Source organism: Aethalodelphis obliquidens, unplaced genomic scaffold (assembly GCF_003676395.1).
Source record: "Aethalodelphis obliquidens isolate GAN/ISIS:26980383/991018 unplaced genomic scaffold, ASM367639v1 scaffold4, whole genome shotgun sequence".
Classification (NCBI taxonomy): Eukaryota; Metazoa; Chordata; class Mammalia; order Artiodactyla; family Delphinidae; genus Aethalodelphis; species Aethalodelphis obliquidens.
The window spans coordinates 55,390,668-55,414,168 of NW_020837948.1; the positions used below are offsets into that span (position 1 = coordinate 55,390,668).

Sequence of the window (23,501 nt, forward strand, 5' to 3'; positions counted from 1 at the left end):
TTAGAAGATGACATTTGATCTTTTCAGAGGGTGGCACTGGGAGCTCACTTGGCTTCAACAGAGCTGACTTGACTGAGCGTATTAACAAACTCCCCAAAGAGCAGTGCTTAGCTTGAGGGCACTTCCTGGAAAGAACTATTGCTTCACTAAATGATCAAACTTGCTGGCTTTAAATGGTCTATAAAACGCGAAGAGGTTGGTTGGTTCAGTGTCATTGGAAGCTATTAACTTAAAAAAGTTAAGAAGATTGTCTGAAACAAGATTTTTAAATCATCTGGCTCCAGTAGGAGTCTAGAATGACAAAAATGAAAAAGTCAAGAAAAGTTTTTGTGGCATGCCAAACCGCAGCGAGCATAGTTCTTAGTGACTTGTTGAATTCCCAGTGTCCCCGGGGCTGGCCGTCTACTTCTGCAGACTGCATCCAGCTCTAGCCTACCACATAGTGACAAACCAGCTTCCCTCCCACCTACTGACCTTAAAGACACACTGTTCATTGGCTTTTGAGCATCTGTCAGAAAGAATTGGTTTTTTAGAAATGGGAGACTTTATAAGCTATTAAAGGTGCTCGGCAGACAGGAAAAACAAAAGGTAAAATTGGAGGGCTTTTGTGTGTGCGTGTACCAGTAATTTATGAAAACCTTTCTTCCATTCTTTTCAGTGAAGATAGATTAATCTTAAGAATTTTAGTTAGGTCAATGTCCTATGTGACTCTGTTTCTTGAAATTGCCCAGTCAACGTAATATGGATTTAAGACATTCCCAGGGACCTAGAAACTAAAATATACTACCTTCCCTTTGTTCTTCTCTTTGTCTCTTTTGTTTGTTTGTTTTATTTTCCTAGACAGGCAAAAATAAAGGAGAGAACTGTTAAGCTATAACATTTGGTTTTAGTGCTGTTTTCTGTCCTTGTTCCATTTAAAAAAGGACACATTCATTAAAGTAAGACCCTGTGTTTTTAGTTCTTTCTCTCTTTTAACTTTCCATTTATTTGAAGTTGGTCCTGCCATGTGGTGGTTTTCAAGATGTTTGTTTATTTACAGTGAAACCCTTTCTTTCAAATGAAATCTTGTGTTTAATACATGAATCAGATAAACTGCAGCTGTTCTGGGGGTTGCCCCTCGGCGTCCTCCTGCCTCACGGTTCCTGAGACACAGCTGAGTCACCCAGGGCCCTGAGGAACCTGGTGTCTAGTCCCCTGGCATGAACACAGGATTAGGAGGGAGTGCTCAGTTTGCTGTCCCCGGTTTCGCCACCCAGACATTTTTGTCACTTCACTTCTCTGGACTGAGTTCCCTGTTTGAAAATATGATGGCTTTGTATCAGATCATCTCTGAGGTTCTTCCTGCCCTAACAGTCAGCAGTTCTGAGCTATACACAGAGAGCTTTGAGACGCTGAAATATTCGGTGACTGAGGAATACACACAGCGAGAGCAGGAGGCCTGGCTGAAGGAAGAATCGTCCTGTTCTAGTGGGAATGGTTCATGTAAATGAAAGCTCAGGAACCAACACTGATGCATCAGCAGAGTTGTCTCTGAGGAAAATGCTATCTGGAGATTTCAGTGAGGCATCCTCTAACACAGAAGAGTGTTGTGGAGAGAGGGATTGAAACCAGTTGCAGGTTGCTGTTTACCATTGATTGGTAAATCAATTGATTGGTAAATACAACTATGATTGTAGTTGAATTTGCTGCTAAGTGCTTAGCTATTGATATTAACAAATAAAATAATATTCTCTCACTAGAGAAAATTCTGTCCTATCACTCTGTGTGTGTGTGTGTGTGTGTGTGTGTGTGTGTGTGTGTGTGTGTTGGAAAATGCATTTGAGGCACATAGTTCAAGAATCTGCAGCCAGTTAACACATTTGGTTAGAAAATGGGGTATGGTGAAGCCCAGGTCAGGGTTCAGTAGCTATGGGGGCCAGTTAGCTGGGCAGGGCTCTGGAGCCAGACTGTACTTTTAACCCTGACCAGCTGCTTCTCACATGTGTGCCATGGGTCACAGGGAGGGTGAGAGAGCCTGGAAGGATATCCGAACTCAGCTTTTCCTCCTGGGACCTTGCAGGCAGGTCCTGGTTATGGAGGGCTTGGCGTCTCATCTTGGTGGATGGAGGGCACGCTGCCTACATCTTTAACAGCTATGAGAAAAATCTCTTAAATACTCCCTGTGAGCTAGGGTGTCGGTGCCTGCTGCTTGTGGGTCTCACTAGCCTGAAGGCAAAACTTCCAAGGCTAAGTTAGACTAGAGATTACTGAAATAATGCTCCATAGTTCTTGCTGTGACAGTACCCTCCTCTTTTCTGGGAATTGGGAGAAGGGTTGGCATTAGAGAAATCTGCTTCTATTTTAACTCCTGAAAGTCCATTGTTCTCTGTATCTGTTCTCATTTCTTCATTGAAATACCATTTTGTAATTAAAATTTGGAACACTTGGTTTTCCTCTGTAAAAGAATAGCGTACAGGAATCTTATGAAAGTTGTTTGGAAAAATATGATTCCAGGGCACACAGCTCCCCCAGAGGATGGTTCTGTATGAATAGATTTTTACTACTAATTACACACAGAACATTTTTTCTTGTTTCTTAGCATACATGCAGTCATGTATGAGCCCTCAGTAGATTTCATTTTTGCCCAGGGAAGCAATTAGATTTAGCTGTAATCTGTCTTCTATGAAAGATAAGGAAAGACAAGTCATCTGAACTAACGTTAGTTATCTCTAACACTTCTTTGATAAGAAAAGTATTCGTTTTCATTATAAACATTACAGAAGTATAAAACTTAAGTGCCGGGCTTCCCTGGTGCCGCAGTGGTTGAGAGTCCACCTGCCGATGCAGGGGATGCGGGTTCGTGCCCAGTCCGGGAGGATCCCGCATGCCGTGGAGCGGCTGGGCCCATGAGCCATGGCCGCTGAGCCTGCGCGTCCGGAGCCTGTGCTCCGCAACGGGAGAGGCCACAACAGTGAGAGGCCCGCATACTGCAAAAAAACAAAACAAAGGCCTAAGTGCCTCTTGATCTCTGCACCAATCATCATAGTCTTGAGCCAATTGTGAAAATGGGTATAAAAATTAGAATTTTAAAACGTCTGTTGATTTTTATCCCCAGAATTAATTTGCTCCTGGTCAGTGGCTTCCGAAGTGTGTGTTTTCACTGTCGAGTGCTTTCGTCAAGCAAGATTTTAACTGGAATTTTAACGCAGAAGAAAAAGATAAACGCAGAGACCCCGAAGTTGTAGCTGGGGAAGCACTCTGCTCGCTTCCTCCTGCACCCCACCAGCGGCACCCCTGGGGCCCTGCGCTCGAGGACCCTCTGCAGCACACTTAGAGCAGGCGCCTCACTCAGTTGCTTCGGCCCCTGCGCGTGTTGAGGTTGGGCCTTCCTTCGCTTCCTTGACTAACTCTTCTGAACGGGGCACTCACGGTGACGTGTGTTTCCCATTGCTGATTCTGGGTGGGTATTTTTAGTTAAGCTACAGTTCATCACAAACTTAAAAGCAAACCACTTAAGCCAACCAGTGATTTTTTTTCTGTCCTGAGATTGGACCTTTACATTTGAATTTAGCTCAAATGCCACATTGTCACTGCTTTTAGTCTGTGCCAGGAAGTTTTTCTCCTTGTGGATTTACGTTCAAACCTGTAACTACAGTGCTTGCGCCATGGTGGACGCTCATGTTCACTGACCTTGTAGGAATGAGCTTTTTCCTTTTATACCCCATTCTGAGTAATTGTGTTCCTGACTGCTTTCTTTCCGGCACTGGATAATAACACATAATGCAGCGTTATTCCGCACTGTAGATAACGCTGGAGTACCTCTTAATCTTTGATCAGACTGGACTAACTCAGAATCCTACACGAGAAAAACAGCCTCGTGTAAATATACAATTCTCGAATCCATGTTGTGCGGGTAAGGTGGCACTGAGGATGGTTGGTCTTAGTCTTAATAGGTGTTCATATATTCAATAAGCATTTTTCGAGCACCTGCTGTCTATAGAGTAATTTGGCTAAGCCTCGACGAGACAGATCAGCTATTTCACATGCAGTCACTCCTTTAGTATGTATCCATATGAGGTAGATTAATTTTTTTTTACTATACAATAGCCAGCTCTTCCCTTACTCCACGGTAATCTCACCCTTAACTATGGCTTCAACCATCTCCTGATAATTTCCCAAATTCTGTTGTCTGCTCTAAACTCCTTGCTTTAGTTCCTGCCTTTTGCTTACAGGAATCCCCCCTACCTTGTTGCCCAACCAGTTACAGTTGGCCCTCATAGCCATGGGTTTTTTTTTCTTTTTAATATTTATGTATTGGCTGCGCTGGGTCTTAGTTGTGGCATGCGGACTTCTTACTCATGGGATGTGAACTCTTAGCTGTGGTATGCTTGTGGGATCTAGTTCCCCGACCAGGGATCGAACCCAGGCCCCCTGCATTGGCAGCATGGAGTCTTAACCTACTAGACCACCAGGGAAGTCCCTATCCATGGGTTTTGCGTATGCAGGTTCAGTCAGCCTTGGACTAAAACCTGCCAATACAGAGGGCCAACTGTACTTCAAACAAGAATTAAAACTGTCACTGTTTGCCGATGACATGATACTATACATAGGAAATCCTAAAGGTGCCAACAGAAAACTACTAGAACTAATGAATGAATTTGCAGGATACAAAATTAATGCACAGAAATCTCTGGCATTCCTGTACACCAACAACGAAAAATCAGAAAGAGAAATTAAGGTAACACTGCCATTTACCATTGCAACAAAAAGAATACAATGCCTAGGAATAAACCTACCTAAGGAGTCGAAAGACTTGTACTCAGAAAACTATAAAACACTGATGAAAGCAATCAAAGATGACATAAACAGATGGAGAAATATACCATGTTCTTGGATTGGAAGAATCAATATTATGAAAATCACTATGCTACCCAAAGCAATCTACAGATTCAGTGCAGTCCCTATCAAATCCCTTTCAAATGGCATTCTTCACAGAATTAGAACAAAAAATCTTAAAATTCGTATGGAAACACAAAAGACCCCAAATAGCCAAAGCAATCTTTTTTAATTAATTAATTAATTTTTAACATCTTTATTGGAGTATAATTGCTTTACAATGGTGTGTTAGTTTCTGCTTTATAACAAAGTGAATCAGTTATACATATACATCTGTTCCCATATCTCTTCACTCTTGCATCTCCCTCACTCCCACCTCCCTATCCAACCCCTCTAGGTGGTCACAGAGCACCGAGCTGCTCTCCCTGTGCTATGTGGCTGCTTCCCACTAGCTATCTGTTTTACGTTTGGTAGTGTATATATGTCCATGCCACTCTCTCACTTTGTCACAGCTTACCCTTCCCCCTCCCCATATCCTCAGGTCCATTCTCTAGTTGGTCTGTGTCCAGTCTTGCCCCTACGTTCTTCATGACCTTTTTTTTTCCCCTTAGATTCCATAATATGTGTTAGCATATGGTATTTGTTTTTCTCTTTCTGACCTACTTCACTCTGTATGAGAGACTCTAGGTCCATCCACCTCACTACAAATAACTCAATTTCGTTTCTTTTTATGGTTGACTAACATTCCATTGTATGTATGTGCCACATCTTCTTCATTCATCTGTCAGTGGACACTTAGGTTACTTCCATGTCCTGGCTATTGTAAATAGTGCTGCAATGGACATTTTGGTACATGACTCTTTTTGAATTATGGTTTTCTCAGGGTATATGCCCAGTAGTGGGATTGCTGGGTCGTATGGTAGTTCTATTCTTAGTTTTTTAAGGAACGTCCATACTGTTCTCCATAGTGGCTGTATCAATTTACATTCCCACCAACAATGCAAGAGGGTTCCCTTTTCTCCACACCCTCTCCAGCATTTATTGTTTGTAGATTTTTTGATGATGGCAATTCTGACCAGTGTGAGATGATATCTCATTGTAGTTTTGATTTGCATTTCTCTAATGATTAATGATGTTGAGCATTCTTTCATGTGTTTGTTGGCAACCTGTATATCTTCTTTGGAGAAATGTCTATTTAGGTTTTCTGCCCATTTTTGGATTGGGTTGTTTGTTTTTTTGCTACTGAGCTGCATGAGCTGCTTCTAAATTTTGGAGATTAATCCTTTGTCAGTTGTTTCGTTTACAAATATTTTCTCCCATTCTGAGGGTTGTCTTTTGGTCTTGTTTATGTTTATGTTATGTTTATGTTTCCTTTGCTGTGCAAAAGTTTCATTAGGTCCCATTTGTTTACTTTTGTTTTTATTTCCATTTCTCTAGGAGGTGGGTCAAAAAGGATGCTGCTGTGATTTATGTCATAGAGTGTTCTGCTTATGTTTTCCTCTAAGAGTTTGATAGCATCTGCCCTTACATTTAGGTCTTTAATCCATTTTGAGTTTATTTTTGTGTATGGTGTTAGGGAGTGTTCTAATTTCATACTTTTACATGTACCTGTCCAGTTTTCCAAGCACCACTTATTGAAGAGGCTGTCTTTTCTCCACTGTATATTCTTGCCTCCTTTATCAAAGATAAGGTGACCATATGTGCATGGGTTTATCTCTGGGCTTTCTGTCCTTTTCCATTGATCTATCTTTCAGTTTTTGTGCCAGTACCATACTGTCTTGATTACTGTAGCTTTGTAATATATTCTGAAGTCAGGGAGCCTGATTCCTCCAGCTCTGTTTTTCTTTCTCAAGATTGCTTGGGCTATTCGGGATCTTTTGTGTTTCCATACAAATTGTGAAATTTTTTGTTGTAGTTCTGTGAAAAATGCCAGTGGTAGTTTGATACGGATTGCACTGCATCTGTAGATTGCCTTGGGTAGTAGAGTCACTTTCACAGTGTTGATTCTTCCAATCGAAGAACATGGTATATCTCTCCATCTGTTTGTATCATCTTTAATTTCTTTCATCAATGTCTTATAATGTTGTGCATACAGGTCTTTTCTCTCCTTAGGTAGGTTTATTCCTAGATATTTTATTCTTTTTGTTGCAGTGGTAAATAGGAGTGTTTTCTTAATTTCACTTTCAGGTTTTTGATCATTAGTGTATAGGAATGCAAGAGATTTCTGTGCATTAATTTTGTATCCTGCTGCTTTACCAAATTCATTGATTAGCTCTAGTAGTTTTCTGGTAGCATCTTTAGGATTCTCTATGTATAGTATCATGTCATCTGAAATAGTGACTGCTTTACTTCTTCTTTTCCAATTTGGATTCCTTTTATTTCTTTTTCTTCTCTGATTGCTGTGGCTAAAACTTCCAAAACTATGTTGAATAATAGTGGTGAGAGTGGGCAACCTTGTCTTTTTCCTGTTCTTAGTGGAAATGCTTTCAGTTTTTCACCATTGAGCATGATGTTGGCTGTGGGTTTGTCATATATGGCCTTTGTTATGTTGAGGAAAGTTCCCTCTATGCCTACTTTCTGGAGAGTTTTTATCATAAATGGGTGTTGAATTTTGTCAAAAGATTTCTCTGCATCTATTGAGATGATCATATGGTTTTACTCCTTCAATTTGTTAATATGCTGTATCACATTGATTGATTTGTATATATTGAAGAATTCTTGCATTCCTGGGATAAACCCCACTTGATCATGGTGTATGATCCTTTTAATGTGCTGTGGGATTCTGTTTGCTAGTATTTTGTTGAGGATTTTTGCATCTATGTTCATCAGTGATATTGGCCTGTAGTTTTCTTTCTTTGTGACATCCTTGTCTGGTATGGTATCAGGGTGATGGTGGCCACGTAGAATGAGTTTGGGAGTGTTCCTGCCTCTGCTGTATTTTGGAAGAGTTTGAGAAGGATAGGTGTTATCTCTTCTCTAAATGTTTGAAAGAATTCGCCTGTGAAGCCATCTGGTCCTGGGCTTTTGTTTGTTGGAAGACTTTTAATCACAGTTTCAATTTCAGTGCTTGTGATTGGTCTGTTCATATTTTCTATTTCTTCCTGATTCAGTCCTGGCAGGTTGTGCATTTCTAAGAATTTGTCCATTTCTTCCAGGTTGTCCATTTTATTGGCATAGAGTTGCTTGTAGTAATCTCTCATGATCCTTTGTATTTCTGCAGTGTCAGTTGTTACTTCTCCTTTTTCATTTCAATTCTATTGATTTGAGTCTTCTCCCTTTTTTTTGATGAGTCTGGCTAATGGTTTATCAATTTTATTTATCTTCTCAAAGTACCAGCTTTTAGTTTTATTGATCTTTGCTATCGTTTCCTTCATTTCTTTTTCATTTATTTCTACACTGATCTTTATGATTTCTTTCCTTCTGCTAACTTTGGTGGGGTTTTTTTTGTTCTTCTTTCTCTAATTGCTTCAAGTGTAAGGTTAGGCTTTTTTTTTTTTTTTTTAGTGTGGTACGTGGGCCTCTCTGTATTGTGGCCTCTCCTGTTGCGGAGCACAGGCTCTGGATGTGCAGGCTCAGCAGCCATGGCTCACGGGCCCAGCCGCTCCATGGCATGTGGGATCTTCCCGGACTGGGGCACGAACCCATGTCCCCTGCATCAGCAGTTGGACTCTCAATCACTGCGCCACCAGGGAAGCTGAAGTTTAGTTTTTTTAATTTGAGATGTTTCTTGTTTCTTAAGGTAGGATTGTATTGCTATAGACTTCCCTCTTAGAACTGCTTTTGCTGCATCCCATAGGTTTTGGGTCGTCGTGTTTTCATTCTCATTTGTTTCTAGGTATTTTTTGATTTCCTCTTTGATTTCCTCAGTGATCTCTTGGTTATTAAGTAGTGTATTGTTTAGCGTCCATGTGTTTGTATTTTTTACAGATTTTTTCCTGTAATTGATATCTAGTCTCATAGCGTTGTGGTCAGAAAAGGTACTTGATACAATTTCAGTTTTCTTTAATTTACCAAGGCTTGATTTGTGACCCAAGATATGATCTATTCTGGAGAATGTTCCATGAGCACAAGAATGTGTATTCTGTTGTTTTTGGAAGGAATGTCCTATAAATACCAATTAAGTCCATCTTGTTTAATGTGTCATTTAAAGCTTGTGTTTCTTTCTTTATTTTCATTTTGGATGATCTGTCCCTTGGTGAAAGTGGGGTGTTAAAGTCCCCTACTATGAATGTGTTACTGTCGATTTCCCCTTTTATGGCTGTTAGTATTTGCCTTATGTATTGAGGTGCTCCTGTGTTGGGTACATAAATATTTACAGTTGTTATATATCTTCTTCTTGGATTGATCCCTTGATCATTACATAGTGTCCTTCTTTGTCTCTTGTAATAGTCTTTATTTTAAAGTCCATTTTGTCTGATATTAGAATTGCTACTCCAGCTTTCTTTTGGTTTCCATTTGCATGGAATATCTTTTCCATCCCCTTATTTTCAGTCTGTATGTGTCTCTAGGTCTGAAGTGGGTCTCTTGTAGACAGCATATGTACAGGTCTTGTTTTTGTATCCATTCAGCCAATCTATGTCTTTTGGTTGGAGCATTTAATCCATTTACATTTAAGGTAATTATCGGTATGTATGTTCCTATTCCCATTTTCCCAGGGGCCACTCCTCATCGTGGTGCGCAGGGCTCTCATTGTTGCAGCCTCTCTTGTTGCAGAGCACAGGCTCCAGACGCGCAGGGTCAGTAGTTGTGGCACACGGGCCTAGTTGCTCCGCAGCATGTGGGATCTTCCCCGACCAGGGCTCAATCCCGTGTCCCCTGCATTGGCAGGCAGATTCTCAACCACTTCACCACCAGGGAAGCCCTATTCCCACTATTTTATCTTCCAGGTCACTTATCCGTTCTTCTGCCTCAGTTATTCTGCTATTGATCCCTTCTAGAGAATTTTTAATTTCATTTATTGTGTTGTTCATCACTGTTTGTTTGCTCTTTAGTTCTTCTAGGTCCTTTTTAAACGTTTCTTGTATTTTCTGTATTCCAAGTCCAAGATTTTGGATCATCTCTACCATCATTATTCTGAATTCTTTTTCAGGTAGACTGCCTATTTCCTCTTCATTTGTTAGGTCTGGTGGGTTTTCTCCTTGCTCTTCATCTGCTGTGTGTTTTTCTGTCTTCTCATTTTGCTTAACTTAGTGTGTTTGGGGTCTCCGTTTCGCAGGCTGCAGGTTTGTAGTTCCTGTTGTTTTTGGTGTCTGTCCCCAGTGGCTAAGTTTGGTTCAGTGGGTTGTGTAGGCTTCCTGGTGGAGGAGACTAGTGCCTGTGTTCTGGTGAATGAGGCTGGATCTTGTCTTTCTGGTGGGTAGGTCCACATCCGGTGGTGTGTTTTGGGGTGTCTGTGGCCTTATTATGATTTTAGACAGCCTCTCTGCTAATGGGTGGGGTTGTGTTCCTGTCTTGCTAGTTGTTTGGCGTAGGGTGTCCAGCACTGTAGCTTGCTGGTCGTTGAGTGAAGCTGGGTGTTGGTGTCCAGATGGAGATCTCTGGGAGATATTCGCCATTTGATATTACGTGGAGCTGGGAGGTCTCTTGTGGACCTGTTGTGGACCTGAAGTTGGCTCTCCCACCTCAGAGGCACAGTCCTGACGCCTGGCTGGAGCACCAAGAGCCTTTCATCCCCACGGCTCAGAATAAAAGGGAGAAAAAAAAGAAAGAAAGAAGGTAAAATAAAGTAAAATAAAATAAAGTTATTAAAATAAAACATTAAAAAAATAATTATTAAAAAATAAAATAAAATAAAAATAAAAAAAATTAAAAAAACAAAAACGGACAGACAGAACCCTAAGACAAATGGTAAAAACAAAGCTGTACAGGCAAAATCACACCCAGAAGCATACACATACACACTCACAAAAAGAGAAAAAGGGGAAAAATATATATCTTTGCTCCCAAAGTCCACCTCCTCAATTTGGGATGATTCGTTGTCTATTCAGGTATTCCACAGATGCAGGGTACATCAAGTTGATTGTGGAGATTTAATCCTCTTCTCCTGAGGCTACTGGGAGAGATTTCCCTTTCTCTTCTTTGTTCGCACAACTCCCGGGGTTCAGCTTTGGATTTGGACCCGCCTCTGCGTGTAGGTCACCTCAGGGCGTCTGTTCTTCACTCAGACAGGACGGGGTTAAAGGAGCCGCTGATTCAGGGGCTCTGGCTCACTCAGGCCTGGGGGAGGGAGGGGTACGTATGCGGGGCGAGCCTGCGGTGGCAGAGGCCTGCGTGACGTTGCACCATCCTGAGGTGTGCCGTGTGTTTTCCCGGGGAAGTTGTCCCTGGATCACAGGACCCTGGCAGTGGCCGGTTGCACAGGTTCCCGGGAGGGGAGGTGTGGATAGTGACCTGTGCTTGCACACAGGCTTCTTAGTGGCCGCAGCAGCAGCCTTAGCGTCTCCTGCCCGTCTCTGGGGTCCGCACTGTTAGCCGCGGCTCGCGCCCGTCTCTGGAGCTCCTTTAAGGGGCGCTATTAATCTCCTCTCCTCGTGCACCAGGAAACAAAGAGGCAAGTAAAAGTCTCTTGCCTCTTCGGCAGCTCCAGACCTTTTCCTGGACTCCCTCCCGGCTTGCTGTGGTGCACTAGCCCCCTTCAGGCTGTGTTCACGCAGCCAACCCCAGTCCTCTCCCTTGGATCCGACCGAAGTCCGAACCTCAGCTCCCAACCCCCGCCCATCCTGGCAGGTTACCAGACAAGCCTCTCTGGCTGGTGAGTGCTGGTCAGTACTGATCCTCTGTGTGGGAATCTCTCTACTTTGCCCTCCGCACCCCTGTTGCTGCACTCTCCTCTGTGGCTCCGAAGCTCCCCCCAGCACCGCCACCTGCAGTCTCCCCCTGCGAAGGGGCTTCCTAGTGTTTGGAAACCTTTCCTCCTTCACAGCTCCCTCCCACTGGTGCAGGTCCCATTCCTATTCTTTTGTCTCTGTTTTTTCTTTTTTCTTTTGCCCTAACCAGGTACATGGGGAGCTTCTTGCCTTTTGGGAGGTCTGAGGTCTTCTGCCAGCATTCAGTAGGTGTTCTGTAGGAGCTGTTCCACATGTAGATGTATTTCTGATGTATTTGTGGAGAGGAAGGTGATCTCTGCATCTTACTCTTCTGCCATCTTGAAGCTCCCAGCCCAAAGCAATCTTGAGAAAGAAAAACTGAGTTGGAGGAATCAGGCTCCCCAACTTCAAACTATACCACAAAGCTACAGTAATCAAGACAGTATGGTACTGGCACAAAAACAAAACTATAGATCAATGGTAAAGGATAGAATGCCCAGAGAAAAACCTGTGCACATCTGGGCACCTAATTTATGACAGAGGAGGCAAGAACATACAATGGAGAAATGACAGCCTCTTCAGTAAGTGGTGCTGGGAAAACTGGACAGCTACATATAGAAGAATTAAATTAGAACACTACCTGAGACCGTACACAAAAATAAACTCCAGTGGATTAAAGATGTAAATGTAAGACCAGACACTATAAAATTCTTAGAGGAAAACATAGGAAGAACACTCTTTGACATAAACCACAGCAAGATCTTTTTTGACCCACATCCTAGAGTAACAGAAATAAAAACAAAAATGAACAAATGGGACTTAATTAAACTTAAAAGCTTTTGCACAACAAAGGAAACCATGAACAAGATGGAAAGACAACCCTCAGAATGGGAGAAAATATTTGCAAATGAAACAACAGACAAAGGATTAATCTCCAAAATATACAAACAGCTCATGGAGCTCAATATAATAAAAAACAGACAGTCCAGTTGAAAAATGGGCAGAAGACCTAAATAGACATTTCACCAAGGAAGACATGCAGATGGCCAAGAGGTACATGAAAAGATGCTCAACATCACTAATTATTAGAGAAATGCAAATCAAAACTACAATGAGGTATCACCTCACGCCAGTCAGAATGGCCATTATCAAAAAATCTAGAAACAGTAAATGCTGGAAAGGGTGTGGTAAAAGGGGACCCTCTTACACTGTTTGTGGGAATGTAAATTGATACACCCACTATGGAAAACAGTATGGAGCTTCCTTAAAGCATTAAAAATAGAACTACCATATAACCCAGCAATCCCACTACTGGGCATATACCCTGAGAAAACCATAATTGAAAAGAGACATGCACCACAGTGTTCATTGCAGCACTATTTACAATAGCCAGGACATGGAACTAACCTAAATGTCCATTGACCGATGAATGGGTAAAGAAGATGTGGTACATATATACAATGGAATATTAGTCAGCCATAAAAAGAAACGAAATTGAGTTATTTGTAGTGAGGTAGATGGACCTAGAGTCTGATACAGAGTGAAGTAAGTCAGAAAGAGAAAAACAAATACCGTATGCTAACATATGTATGGAATAAAAAAAAAATGGTACTGATGAACCTAGTTGCAGGGCAGGGATAAAGAGGTAGACAAAGAGAATGGACTTGATGACATGGGGTGGGAGGGCAAAGCTGGGGCGAAGTGGGACTAGTATCGACATATATACACTACCAAATGTAAAATAGTTGGCTGGTGGGAAGCAGCAGCATAGCACAGGGAGATCGGCTTGGTACTTTGTGATGACCTAGAGGGGTGGGATATGGAGGATGGGAGGGAGGCGTAAGAGGGAGGGGATGTGGGGACATGTGTATGCATATGGCTGATTTGCTTTGTTGTGCAACAGAAACTAACAAGGTATTGTGAAGCAAATATACTCCAATAAAGAGCTGTTAAAAAAAAAAAAGCCTCAGTGAGCAAATAGAGGCTACCCTCACCTGATCTCCTTTTCCCCCTGGGTTTCTTGGCCAAGATGTTATCATCTACCCATACATGTATTCATCAACTGATACTAAGAACTCAGTCTGTCTCAGGTGCTAGTCCAGCTATTAGGGGTCCACACAGCACAGACTCAAGCACACTCAAGGCCTTGCCTTAATGGAGCTTACACCCTAGTGGACAAACAAGTGACTTTGAAAAAAATCTGTATCTGTACCTATATATCTAGATATGTCTATAACTGCCCATTCATCCATTTGTATGGATGGCTGTCAGGCAGTCGTGAGAGCTTGGAGAAATAAAGCTGGGTGAGAATGGCAGACAGTGCTGGAGACTGAGGATGTATGCTGTGCTCTTCAGCTCGGGCGGTGAGGGAAGGAGGTGACATTCGTACAGGGACTTGAATGAAGTGAGAGGATAAGCCGTATGAATATCTGTGATCTGGAGAAGGTCTCTGTTCCTAGTCAGGGACTTCGTCATGGCCATTTTGTAATGTTGCCGGAGCCACAGTTCGTAAATGTTAGCTAGCAGATGGATGGATGTACTTGGACCTGGGAGTCAACCAAGCAAATAATTCTTACGCAGTGTGCTGGGAGTGACAGAGCCGTGCTCAGAAGTCTGCATGGGCTCAGAGAAGAGAGGGATGGGAAGAGGTCAAAGGCAAGAGCGAGTTTAGAGAAGGCTTCGCGGAAGATGACACTTGAGTTGGGTCTTGAACAGAGTTCCACGTATGGAATTGGGGAAGATATAGAGGCAAACGGGCAGATTTGGAGGACACAGCATCAGATTTGGGGTCAAAGCGGGCCACGAAAGAGAGGCGCATAGTCCCATGACTTGTCATGGGGAGTGGTCAACAAACCCAGGACAGGTGAGCTAAGGTCAGGTGTGTTCTAAGAGGATGCATTCATTAATCTGACCTTGAATGCTGTCCTTGGGGAAGAAAAAAAATGGGAGAAAGAATCTTGGGTTTTCCCCTTTTCTCCCCTTCCCAGGTGCCCCCTTGAGAGCGTTCCTTCCCCACATCCCCCTTATCCTGCGTCCTTTTCTGATTTTAAAGACCACTTCGGCAAGGTTCCTGTTCTGAGAGCTGTTGCAGAAGTCTCTGCCATCTTGGCTGGAGTTTTGAGAAAGAACTCCACTGTGTGGTGCCACGGGGAAGGGACCTGATGGTGATGCCTGAAAGCTTGAGGGAGAGAGGACGGGGCTTGGCCTTTGCTTCTGACCCAGGGTGAGGCTGTCTTGGTGCGGGGGTGGGCAGGAAGGACAGGCTGTGGCTCTCCTAAATGAGGGGTGTGGGCTCTGAGGTCACCCTTGGTCTGGGCGCTCATTGGGAATGGGACGAATGAGCAGCGGGGACTCCGCAGAAAAGCTCTGGCATCTTCCACGTGCAGCTTTGGCATTATTTTGGTTTTAGTGTGTTTGCCTTCATTTTCTCTAATTTATCAGAGCAGGTTTCCTCCACCTCCCACTTTAAGTTTTACATGGAAGGCTTTATAAATGCAGTGATTCTGCAATAAGATTTCTGTTTTTAAAAAAATTTATTTATTTTTGGCTGTGTCGGGTCTTCGTTGCTGCACATGGGCTTTCTCTAGTTGCGGCGAGCGGGGGCTACTCTTAGTTGCGGTGTGTGGGCTTCTCATTGCAGTGGCTTCTCTTGTTGCAGAGCATAGGCTCTAGGTGCACAGGCTTCAGTAGTTGTGGCACGCAGGCTCACTAGTTGTGGCTCATGGGCTTTAGAGCACAGGCTCAGTAGTTGTGGCGCACGGGCTTAGTTGCTCCACGGCATGTGGGATCTTCCCAGACCAGGGATCGAACCCATGCCCCCTGCATTGGCAGGCGGATTCTTAACCACTGCGCCACCAGGGAAGCCCCATGTATAATAATTTTTATTCTTTAATACTAAGTCATTGTATTCCTTTGTGGTGTGTACATTCCTCTGCTCAGTTAAGCAGAGCTGTCCCAGGAGATGTCAGGAAATTTCAGTACCCACCTCCTTCTCTCCTTCCTTAGAGTGCAGCAGCTGTGCTCCCCTTTTCCTTGTGGGGTGGTGGTTGTAGTACAGGCCTCATTACAGGACTCCACCGCCGAGGAGTATTAGGATTTATTTTTATTGATAAATTATACTGTACATTACTATGTGAGATTTAGTGCCAGCTAAGAATATTTTATTAAAGGTTCACGTACCCTTGGTTTTGTGGTGATGCAGATTTTTACACATTTCTTGAAATTTTTTTTTTCCTGAAAGTGAGGAGCGTTTGAAGTGATTTTATTCCTCCGGCCTTCATTCGGAGGGTGTCCTCACGTGTGCCCCGGTGGCACTGGCCTTCTGGGCTCTCTCTGGTGTAAGTGAAGATCCTCTTCGTTGTCTCTGTGCCACCAAAATCCTGTTACCTGCTCACTCATGTCAAAGGTTTAGCAAAGCTCAAAGCCTTTGATTATGAAGACTGAAGCTTAAGGTACACATAGCAGCAGTGACCCACACGCGTTGTGGTATAAGCAAAGGCTGCCAGCCCTTCCCGCAGTAGGGGTCTTGGGGGCGCAGCGCGGGGGCATCCCGGCAGAGAATTGCTAACAACACACGAGAGGGAGTACTTTCCTGGAAAGTAGCAAGGAATGCCTTGTTTGTTTTGGTCTCCCCAGCAGATATTTTTTGACTGGGAGTAGGTAAAATAATGGACAGATAAATGCTTTTATGTATATGTAAGATAACGAAAAGGGTAAATATTTAAACTGGGGAAGCTGGGCTTCCTAAAGCAAGCTATCCATTTTACCACTAGAGCTACCTTGCTTAGAGGCCGACTCTCCCTTTCTCTGATTTCTTGCCTGTGTTTTCAGGAAATTGCAAATCCTTTAAAGGAAAGGCATTTCCACAATGGTGAGTTGGCCTGTCCTGATGGTGTAACAGCCCTGCCCCTCAATGAGCTTCACCTCTGTGAAGGCGATGCTATGTGAGGGTCTTCAGGAAGCATTCCATAGGTCAGACAGGCTGATTCCTGGACTTCAAGGGGTTTATCATTGACAGCCAGCCCGGGAGCAGGGTCTCTAGTTGCTGTATATATGCCTTGGCCTGTGTGAGTCTGAATTACCCTTTGGTAATTGGTTTGGAAATCTTTTTAATGAGTAGACGTTCTTTATTTCGAGTTTTAATCTTGGCATCTGTTTTTCAGAAACACTGGCCTGTTATTACTTAAAGTTTATTCCCAGATTTGGAATGCAGACTGCTAAGAAATGTCAAACAGAAAGGGCTTGTCAGCGCTTACAGTCCAAGTTCCTCACGGGGCCGCCTGTTTGCCTGGCATGTGCCCCGGCTGTGCTGTGCTCACCTGCCCTCCTGTGACAACCTGGATCTGTCAAATCTCAAATGACCTGTTCTTGAACAAGTGGTTGTTGGAGTATTGGATAAGGTTTACCCATTGCCAGTGCCTGATGACATTCACAACTGTTTCTCTCTTGCAAAATGATCACATATCTATACTCAAGTTTAAAAAGCAAGCAAGAATATTAAGAGTAGTTGTCGGGCTTCCCTGGTGGCGCAGCAGTTGAGAGTCCACCTGCCGATGCAGGGGACACGGGTTCGTGCCCCGGTCTGGGAAGATCCCACATGCCGCGGAGTGGCTGGGCCCGTGAACCATGGCCGCTGGGCCTGCGCGTCCGGAGCCTGTGCTCCGCAACGGGAGAGGCCACAACAGTGAGAGGCCTGCGTACCGCAAAAACAAAAGAGTAGTTGTCATCCGGAGGAAGGTTTCTCAGAATTACTTAAAGAGCTCTTTATTTTTTATTTATTTATTTGTTTGTTTGCTTATTTATTTAAAAAAATTTTTTTGGCTGCATTGGGTCTTCGTAGTAGCACGTGGGCTTTCTCTCTAGTTGCAGTGAGCAGGGGCTACTCTTCGTGGCAGTGCGTGGGCTTCTCACTGCGGTGGCTTCTCTTGTTGCAGAGCACAGGCTCTAGGCATGCAGGCTCAGTAGTTGTGGTGCACGGGCTCAGTAGTTGTGGCAAGTAGGCTCCGTAGTTGTGGCTCATGGGGTCGAGAGCGCAGTCTCAGTAGTTGTGGTGCATAGGCTTAGTTGCTCCGTGGCATGTGGGATCTTCCCCGGACCAGGGCTCTAACCCAGGTTCCCTGCATTGACAGGTGGATTCTTAACCACTGCGCCACCAGGAAGTCCCTAAGGAGCTCTTTAATTGTGCACACTCGCTCCATTAGCCTCCTCCATCACCTGTATTCTAAGGATACTCCAGGACAGAAGACATTATGCACCGACTTGAGGACTCTCCCGCGAGGACAGCATAACCACCACCCCGTACTCTTTCCATGCCTGCTGAGTCACCCTTCACCTCTGGTGTTTTCTCCTCATTCTGGAATTCCTGCTGTCATCTTGGCTTGATGGTTTTCTCATTCCTATCAACCCAGTATTTCTCTCTTTCCCATATTGTGCCTTTTCTATCTGTGGCAAATTTTCCTAATGCGATCACCCATTCGTTTACATGGTTAAACATTCATGAAACATCTGCCCTGTGCCTTGCACTGTCCAAATGCAGGAGATAAGATCCAAGTAGGCTATTCTGTGGTACGCAGATACTTAAAAACTTCCCCTTTAACAGATTCATGTTGATGTGGGGAGTTTTGAATTGAGTCATTTCTCCTTCCTTACGAGTGAAAGGAAGTCTCTGTGATGAACATTCGGCTTGTAGTCTATGAGGTCTTTGGAAACTTGAACTTCAGTCATTCCCTGTGTGGCTGAGTGGCAGGGCAGGCATTGTAGAGGTTCAAGTTCCCAGGATTTCACATGAGTTATCACAGTCCAGCCTTTGGCAATCTGCCACCCTCTACTTGGTAGACAGGTTCGTGAAATTTGACGCTCTTACGTCTTTCCTGGAAAATCTTGTAAGGTTCAGCAGTCCTTCAGTGGCTGACCCATTTCTGTTAAACTCCTGTTGTCAGACCCAAGGTTATCCCGGACCTATTGTTAGAATACTAAGTGCATTCCATTGACTTTTTTTTTTTTTTTTAACTCCCAGCATAGGCTTTGAGTGACAATTTATACTTTACATGCAGAAATGAGACACTGCTCTTTTTTCTTTCTTTCTTTTTTTGGCTGCATTGGGTCTTCTTTGCTACGTGCAGGCTTTCTCTAGTTGTGGTGAGTGGGGGCTACCCTTCATTGCGGTGCACGGGCTTCTCATTGCAGTGACTTCTCTCTTCTTGCGGAGCACAGGCTCTAGGGGTGCAGGCTTCAGTAGTTGTGGCACATGGGCTTAGTTGCTCCATGGCATGTGGGATCTTCCCGGACCAGGGATCGAACCCATGTCCCCAGCATTGGCAGGCAGATTCTTAACCACTGCGCCACCAGGGAAGTCCCGGGACACTGCTGTTTGTGTATATTATGCTGCCACTAACTCCCCTTAAAATGTGAACCAACTGCCTCAAGCATTTATTGTATCAACATAGCAGTAAAGTAGGATTTGGACAATTATTCCTTTAGTGGACACATGTAAGTGAGAGAAGTGTCTCTACCAAAATATATAGAGTACTTCTTAGTGAGGTAGAAGGAGTGGTTTGTGACAGTAGTAGGGCTCTTACCATATTTTGCTTTCAGCTCATCTCCTTTGGTATTCGCTTCCATGCTTCACATCTTTGGGACCCATCATTGCCCCTGTCCTTGATGAATAAGTATGGTCTTGGTTGTTGCAATATTGCCTAGTTGGAAATACCCTGGACTTGGGAGTCAGAAGTCCTGGGTTGGAGCCCAGATTATAGCATTTACTGTGTGATTCAATTTAAGTTGTTCAAATTCCTAGTCTGTAAAATGGGAATAATAAATGATGTCTGTTCCCACCGCCACTCCAGCTACCTTCCACTCCTAGTGTTGATCAAATGAGAAAATGAATTTCAAAGTGTCGTGTAACTTACACAGTGCTCTGCCATGGGACCCCCCCATCCTTACCAAATATGGGCTTTGTGAACTACCGCAGGGTTCATGAAATGCCTCTTTCTGTTACAGGACGGCTATTGAGACTTTCCCCTTCTACGGGCCTCTGTGATCACAAGCAGCTGCCTCTTCACCCACCCAGAGGCAGCCTGGACCTCTGTGGGACAGCTGTTTATGATGACATTCTTTCTTCAGTTAAGCTGAAGTCTAGCCTCCTAACTTCAAGATAACTTACACTTCTTGGTTCTAGTTTTACAGAGTAACAAGAAACAGTTCAAATCAGTGCATGTCAAGTTATAGAAATTTATAACTGAGAAAGGGGTCTTAAACTCAGCTTCCTGTTTTTGGCAATTCAATTCAATAAATAAGAGCTGGGGCCTGTCACGTGGGTGCTGTGCTCCGGCACTAAAGGCAGCTATTGTTTCTCCTCCTGATCTCCGGAAGTGGAACCAAAGGGCAGGGAACCAAACGGGGATGAATGGGAAGCAAAAACTTTTTAACTCCTTAATATGCAAAAATGTGGTAGTTTGAATTTTTTTAAGAATCCTTGCTAGAAGAAACAGTATCTGTATTTACTGGGCTCAGCAGACTACTAATGTACAAATGAACATATTTACAAAATAGAAATAGAGTCAGAGATGTAGAAAACAAACTTATGGTTTGTTTTACCAAGAGGGGGAGGGAGGGATAAATTGGGAGTTTGTGATTGACATATACACACTATTATATATAAAATAGATAACTAATAGGAATCTACTGGGGACTTCCAGTGGTTTAAGACTTCACCTTCCAAGTAGGTGGTGCGGGTTTGATCCCTGGTCGGGGAGCTAAGATCCCACATGCCTCTCTGCCAGAAAAACAAAACATAAAATAGAAGCAATATTGTAACAAATTCAATAAAAACTTAAAAAATGGTCCACATCAAAAAAATCTTAAAAAAAAAAAAAAGAAAAGAATCTACTGTATAGCACAGGGAAGTCAATACTCCGTAATGACTTATGTGGGAAAAGAATCTAAAAAAAAGTGGATATGTATATGTATAACTGATTCACTTTGCTGTACAGCAGAAACTAACACAACATTGTAAGTGGACTATACTCCAATAAAAATGAATTTTAAAAAATCTACAAAAATGAAGACAAAAGATGATAAATAAGAAACACGGATATTTCTTTTTTTTTTTTTTTTGTGGTACGCGGGCCTCTCACTGTTGTGGCCTCTCCCGTTGTGGAGCACAGGCTCCGGACGTGCAGGCTCAGCAGCCATGGCTTACGGGCATAGCCGCTCCGCAGCATGTGGGATCTTCCCGGACCGGGGCACGAACCCGTGTCCCCTACATCGGCAGGCAGACTCTCAACCACTGCGCCACCAGGGAAGCCCAAGAAACACAGATATTTCTAATTTTTATAAGCTCCCATGTGTTTAACAACCTGTAAATGAAAAACATATTTGCACATAGAGAAATGGGAAAATGGTGATATGGCAGCATGCTAATGCCTTTGTGAGTGCTGCACTTCCAGCGCAGGGGGTGTGGGTTTGATACCTGGTCTGGGAGCCAAGATCTAAGATCCCACATGCCTGTCAGCCAAGAAACCAAAACATAAAACAGAAACAGTATTGTAACAAATTCAATAAAGACTTTAAAAATGGTCCACATCAAAAAAAAAATCTTCAACAACACTGTAAAGCAACTGTACTCCAATAAAAATTAATTAAAAAATAATAAAATAAATGGGTATATTTAGTACCTACTTCAGGGTTTTTGTGAGAAATAAATGAGTTAATTTCCATGAAGTACATAGAACAGTGCCTGACAGTTAATGCCTAATACATTAACTATTTTTTATGAACTTTTGAGGACTGTGAGATTTGACATAGTTTTAGTCTACTGTATTTTTTTGAAATAGCATTAAAAAATTAAAAACTGTAACACCCTGTTTACCAACCATATCCAATAACAGAATTGGCATGGTTCATCTTTCTGATCACTTTGGTGGTTTCACAAGATGGGACTTGGCTGTCAGAAAAGCTTTATCATGATACTGAAAACTTACTCCCAGATAACATACTTCTTTGGACCTTAGACCAAATTTATGTATTCTAGGAGGTGCTTTTTTTTGGCAGTATGAGTTTGGAGAACTTTAGGTGGGAATCAGGATTCAACCCTGCCTTCTCTGTTGTTAGGGTCTCGATATCTGCCTTAACTGTCCAGAACTTTTGCTTGCCTTGTATGTAACAAAAGAGATTTTTTTTAAATGTTATCTTTGATTTGGAGGTGTGCTAATTCAAGTATTTTTGTGACCCATTTAGCTTTTAGAGGTAATGAAACATTGATCAAGAACTTCATTTATAACAGACCGATTCATAATAATCCTAGTGGCTTATTTCACAGAAGCTGTTTCCAGATAAAAATACTGATCATGACTTCCCATGATGTCTCCTGAAAGGGTAAAATTAAACTGTGGGAAATTCTTGGAATTTAACTAGTAATTAACTTATAAAGAACCTTTAAAAAAATCATAACTCCCCCAAGCTATTATATAACAAAGGACCTTAGGAGTTCAGAATTCTTTTATGTATGTATTTTTTCTTAACTGAAACCCAATGAGCATTGTCCAGTATCTTCGAGTTTGTAACTGAACTAAAATGATTTCTTTAGATAGAGGAGCCTTTGAGTCCAGTATTGGCTTTTAAACCTCAGGTCCAGTCTGGATTTATACTGATGCTGCACATGTTAACCTAGTTATCTGGATGTAAGTTTACTCACGTACTGTATTATGTTACAATCCTAAATGCCATGATTAGGCTCAACATTTTTAAACATGCAGAAAGCACAGTTTAATTTTATCTGCTAGTCAGTTTCCTTTCCAGACTTTTACTTTAAGGAATGTCAGATTTCTATTTGGGGAGGTGATGAATAGACTACATAGAGTGAAAGGAGTGCTTTCAAGGGGCCACATGGCAGAGTGAAAAGAGCATGATTTGGAAACCCTGGATCTGTGTGATACTGGGGAAGTTTCTCTGCTTCTTTAAAAATCTGCTTCCTGGGCTTCCCTGGTGGCGCAGTGGTTGAGAGTCTGCCTGCCGATGCAGGGGACACGGGTTCGTGTCCCGGTCTGGGAAGATCCCACATGCCACGGAGTGGCTGGGCCCGTGAGCCATGGCTACTGAGCCTGCGCGTCCAGAGCCTGTGCTCCACAACGGGAGAGACCACAACAGTGAGAGGCCCGAATACCGCAAAAAAAAAAAAAAAAAAAAAAAAAAATCTGCTTCCTCATATGTTAATGGACATAGTCTCTGCCTGGAAAGGTTATAATCTGATGCCACACAGTCCTAGGTGCACAATAAATTCCCAACAAATGGCAACTGTGATATTTTATATAAGAAATTTGTTCCATTTATGTTTAATATTTCAAAGCAGTGCTGAAAGACATTTTGGTCTATTTTGTGACCGTATTAAATAGCCTTATAATTTTAAAAGGTTATCTAAAGACTTTGAGAACACCAAAAGGAATACTTGATTTTGGAATAAACTAACTAGAAACTAAACTAAACTAAAGAAATTCTTCTTCTCGATTCCTCTGTTTACTATGTGAGGGTTTTAATGACCATTTCCCCATTTCTCCAATTTTTGACATCCTTGTGAATTTAGCTTTAAAAAAAGTTAACAGAATAACTGAAAAAGGATATAAAGTGCTGCCAGGATGGATTCCTCATTCACAATTTTATATTTCATTCCATAATTCATTTTTGGATTATTTGAGCTTTTTATGTTTGTTCATAAAGTGCCCTCAAGGTCACAGGTTGTGTTTTCAAGTTGATCCCCTTGTGAAGGGAAAGGAAAGGATGTCGTAAGGTGCATGTTCACGGGCTGCACCGTCCTCCCTGCTCTCTTATTTTTTTCTGGTTCATCAGTGGTTTGGACTTCGGGTTAGTACATCAGTGTTCCCAGGA

The 23,501-nt window shown here is 42.8% G+C and overlaps 1 protein-coding gene across 7 annotated transcripts in view; it reads left to right on the plus strand.

Annotated features, from left to right (window-relative positions):
• LHFPL2 (LHFPL tetraspan subfamily member 2) overlaps positions 1 to 23,501 on the plus strand; it is a 183,485-nt gene that overhangs the window by 75,298 nt on the left and 84,686 nt on the right. For 2 of the 7 annotated variants that reach the window (XM_027100761.1, XM_027100764.1), the window contains exon 3: positions 3,095 to 3,439. The exons of the other annotated variants lie outside the window; for them this stretch is intronic. The gene's annotated coding sequence lies outside the window, so the exon portion shown is untranslated. The remainder of the gene's footprint in view (positions 1 to 3,094; positions 3,440 to 23,501) is intronic. 7 annotated transcript variants of the gene reach the window in all.